We start from the raw sequence: 4,923 nt of genomic DNA on the forward strand, positions 1-4,923 counted from the left end.
CCGGGTTCAGATCCCGGGCACGCACCAAGGCACCACTTCTCTGGCCATGCTGAGGCCATGCCCCAAATACAGCAACTAGAAGGATGTGCAACTATGAGGTACAACTATCTACTGGGGCTTTGGGGGGGAAAAAAAAGGAGGAGGATTGGCAATAGATGCTAGCTCAGAGCCGGTCTTCCTCAGCAAAAAGAGGAGGATTAGCATGGATGTTAGCTCAGGGCTGATCTTCCTCACAAAAAAACAAACAAACAAACAAAAAAACTCATTTCATTCAACCATCCTGTAACCCTGAGGAAGGTGGGCATTGTTATTCCTATTTGACAATGAAGACACAGAGGCTTTGAGATAAGTGACTTGCCCAAGACTCCCAGCTAAGAGATGAAATAGCCAGGATCAAACCACACCACATTCCTCCTTAGACGCTGATAAAATCAACAACAGTTAAAATTCCAGCACGCTTACCCTGTGCCAGGTGTCATTTTAATTACTTTACATGTATAATCTCATTAAATCCTCACAGCTTGACCGTGTAGGCCCTATTATTTTTGCCCATTTCACATTTGAAGAAACTGAGGCACAAAGAGGTTAATCTGGCCAAGGTGGTACAGATTATAATTAGTAGAGCTGGGATTCAACCCCAAGGAGAGACGCCAAAGCTTACACCTTGTTGACTCCACTAATTACATTCTGGCTTTGAAAATTTCTTCCAGCTCTGAAGACTCAGTTTCCATCTGAAAAACGGGGATTACGAAGACCCAAGAAGGTTACATGAACCAGCCCCAATTTTAGGCAGCTGGAACCTGAGTCTGATGGTACGCAGCCCATTGCCCTGGGTTTCTTTCCTGAAAGGCATCAGGAGGAAAATTAAGAAGCCCCAGGAGGAGGCTCCCAGGGGAGCCAGTTAGGACTCGGCTGCGAAGGGCCCCATGGCTGTCCTGAGGCCCTGAGTCCTGAGCTGGTTCCTGGAGCAGCAGGAGGTGGCAGGTCGAAGGCCACAGCTTCTCTGGCTACAGATGGCAGCAGCCACACAGCCCCTTCTAGAGTCACCTGCTCAGCCTCCTGGCTAACTCACTACCTGTTCTATCAGGTCTCTGCAGGACCAGCTCTGTCCTCAACTACCAAATTCCAGTCCATCCAGCTCCATCTCCACTACCTGTCTCCACTCTCCTTCTGGAAAGTCTCCTGGGAGGCTGGACACCTGCATCCAGGAGCCTGGGTCTTCAATCTCCAATCCTGCTTTCTTCCCTCACTCATTCAGTAAACGTCTGCTGAGCAATTAGTCCAGGCTCCAGGCAGTACCCTCACAGAGCTCACGCACTAGAAGATGAGACAAAGCCCTAGCTAGAGAGTTGCATGATGTGCATCAGACTGAAGGAATCCAGGAGACTATGGGAGGCCAGGAGGGACCTAACTCAGCCTGGAGACCAGAGAAGACTTCCTGAAGGAGGTGGTAGCCAAGCCAAGACCTTGGGTTTTAGTAGGAGTTAGCCAAGTATGACACTGCCAGTCACCCATTCGCCTCTTCTTCCTTACCAACAGCAATGTCCCCAGTTAGAAACATTTGCCCACCCCCCTATGCTACTGGGGTGCTGGTGACATTCTATATTTTGACCTGGGTGGCAGTCACATGGATGCATAAATTTGTAAAAATTAATTTAGCTGTAACTTAAGATTTACTATAAGAGCATTGTGCTTCAATTTTAAAAACTAAATTAAATTTAAAAAATTGTTTCCTCCCCAGGCTCCCTTGCAGCTAGGATGACCATGTGATCCAGAACTGGCCAATCAGAAGTTAGGAGAAGTCTACTGGGTGGAACTTCCCAGAAAGCTATCCTTTTCCTAGCAAATGAGAGAGATTCAGCCTTTGCCCATCATCCATTCACCATATGTCCTTCCTGGAGCACGGCTGCTTCAGGTAGAACTGGTATCTTGTCACCTTGAGGATCGTCTTAGGTGGGTTCCTCGGAAGCAGATCTTGAGATGAAGACTCATAGGATGGTGATGTTTTGGAAATGCTCCCAAGAGAAATGGGTATGGGAGTGGAGAAGCGTACCAGGAAGGGAAGGAGGCCAGTAAGGGAGTGACAAGCAAAGTCCCACCGGAGGGTTCTAGAGACAAGTGTAGGTGACTCTTCTGAGTTGTCCTTGTGGGGCAAGGGAGCGGAAGCATTTATGTCTCTGTACCCTTCAGTTATCAGTTAAGAACTATGGGGAGCTTTGGTGACATAAGTCCCCAGGCACTTCAGGCTCTCCCTGTGTGCTGGTGTAGCAGGCTCCACAGCCTTGCGGAAGCCCTTGGACAAAGAGGCGCAGAGACTAGCTGTCGGGAGAGAAAGCATACCAGGAGCCAGTGTGCACAAAAGCGGTAAAGGGAGCCAGAAACCAGTGTGTATAAATGCGGTAACGGGACCCAAGGGGATATGGACAAAGCACTGACATCCTCTGCTACTAGAACGAGAGCCACACAAGAATACTGGAGGAGGAAGTGACAAAGAGGCTGGGTCTTCAGTGCCATTCATGGGCAGCTGCACCATCTCCGGACCGCAAAAAAATGTCAACTCCTCTCTGATTAAGCCACTCTGGTTCAGTTCTTGTTCTTGCAGCTAAATTAAATCCTAGCCAATAAACTGGGTAAAGAAAGGGCAGAAAGAGTTGTTCATGGAGAGGGAACAGCGTGTGCTACTCCTCACCACAATTCCGAAAGGTAGTATTGTTCCCATTTTACGGATGAGGAAGATAAGAATCCAAGAGGAGATATCACCTGGCCCATGGTCCCACAGCAATTTAGTGGTAAAGGCAGGGTTCAAAACCAGTTGTATTAGTTATCTATACTGCATAACAAATCACCATACATGTAGTGGCTTAAAACAACACACATTGATTATCTCACGGTTTCTGTGAGTCAAGAATCCAGGAGTAGTGGGTCCTCTGCTTCAGGCCCTCACAAGGCTGAAATCAAGGTGTCAGCCAGGGCTAGGGTCTCATCTGAGCCTCTACTGGAGAGAGCCACTTTCAAGTTCATGTGGTGGTTGGCAGAATTTCAGTTCCTTGAGGGCTGTTGGACTGACTTCCTCAGGTCTCAGCTGGTTGTTGGCCAGACGTTGTCCTCATAGCCTTGCCTTTCCAGCATGGCGACTAGCTCCACCAAATCCAGCAGGAAGTCATGATCTTGTGTAACCTAATCCGGGAAGCAACATTCCATTGCCTTTGCCGTATTCTATTCATTAGAAGCAAATCAGTAGGGGCCGGCCCCGTGGCCTAGCGGTTAAGTGCGCGAGCTCCACTGCTGGTGGCCCACGTCCCGATCCCGGGCGCGCACCGATGCACCGCTTCTCCGGCCGCGCTGAGGCCGCGTCCCACATACAGCAACTAGAAGGATGTGCAGCTATGACGTACAACTATCTACTGGGGCTTTGGGGAAAATATTAATTAATTAATTAATTAATTAAAGAAGCAAATCAGTAAATCCTGCCCACACTCAAGGGGAAGAGATTACACACGAGCATGAATACCAGGAGGCAGACATCATTGGGTGACACTCTAGAAGCTGCCTGCCATGCCCAGGTCTACTTAATCACGAAAATGTCTGTACTTTATGCAACATCAAGCTTACTCTTTAGGCTAAAACCTCATGGGTTCAGATGGCCATTTCCGGCCAGGGACTGAAGGAGAATTTGGGGACAGCCCATTCATGGCACGTAAAGCGTATGGATACCCCTTTAGCCCCAGAGGCCCATAATGCCCCTCTTCCCACTCCCGTCACTCATTAATTCATCCAACACTCCGTTTACCTCCCATATGATCTGAGGATGAAACCAAATCCTGGTTCCACTCTCTTCTGCCCTTGGGAGATAGGTCTACCTTTTCTCTTTCTGGAAACTACCTTTTCAAATCCAGGGGAAACCTCCTGAGTTTTGGGGGCAGTGAAGGCAGCAGAGAGAGTACTAGGCCAGGAAATAGGAGACCTGCTTCTCTGTAGATCTGTCTCAGTTTCCTCGTTGGTGAAATGAGGGAATTGGGTAAGATGATCGCTAAGCATCTTCCTGCTCTAACTTCTTACTCTGAGGGAAAAACTGAAAGGGCACAGCCTAGAGCTGCACTGTCCAATATGGTAGCCACTAGCCACATGTGGCTACTGAGCATGTGAAATGTGATTAATCCAAATTGAGATTTACTGTAGGTGGATGCAGGAGACAGAATTCTAAGATGATTCCAAGTGACCCTGACCCTGTATAATCTCCTCTTTGAGTGCTAGTAGAATCTGAGATGTGTGTTATATGGCAAAAGGGACAGTGTCCTGGGTGGGCCTGGCCTAAGCAGATGAGTTCTTTAAAAGCAGAGGAGTTTCTCTAGCTGGTCCCAGAAGAAGAAGTCAGTACTCTGGCTTGCCCGGAAGAAAGCAAACATCCATGTTGGGAACTGCCTGTGGGGCCACGTGGCAAGAAACCACAGGCAGCCTCTAGGAGCTGAGAGTGATCTCTGGCAGAGAGTAGGAAAAGGGGGACCTTAGTCCTATAACCACAAGAGAATGAATTCTGCTGAAAATCTGTGAGCTCAGAAGAGACCCCAAAGCCCAGATGAGAACCACAGCCCTGGCTGACACCTTGACTTCAAGCTGGTGGGACTCTGAGTAGAGAATCCAGTGATGCTGTGTCAGATTTCCGACCTCTAGGAACTGTTTGTTTTGTTTAAGTTTGTATTGTTTTAAGTTGCTAAGTTTGTGGTAATTTGTCACACAGCAAAAAAAACCTAATACACTGGATTTCAAAGACAGTACAAAAATGAAAATGTAAAATATCTCATTAATAATTTCTATATTGATTCCATGTTGAAGTTATAGCATTTTGGATATACTGGGTTAAATAAAATATATTATTAAGACTAATTTCACTAATTTTTACTTTTTTTAATGCTGCTATCAGAA

The sequence above is a fragment of the Diceros bicornis genome, chromosome 19 (assembly GCF_020826845.1).
Source record: "Diceros bicornis minor isolate mBicDic1 chromosome 19, mDicBic1.mat.cur, whole genome shotgun sequence".
Classification (NCBI taxonomy): domain Eukaryota; kingdom Metazoa; phylum Chordata; class Mammalia; order Perissodactyla; family Rhinocerotidae; genus Diceros; species Diceros bicornis.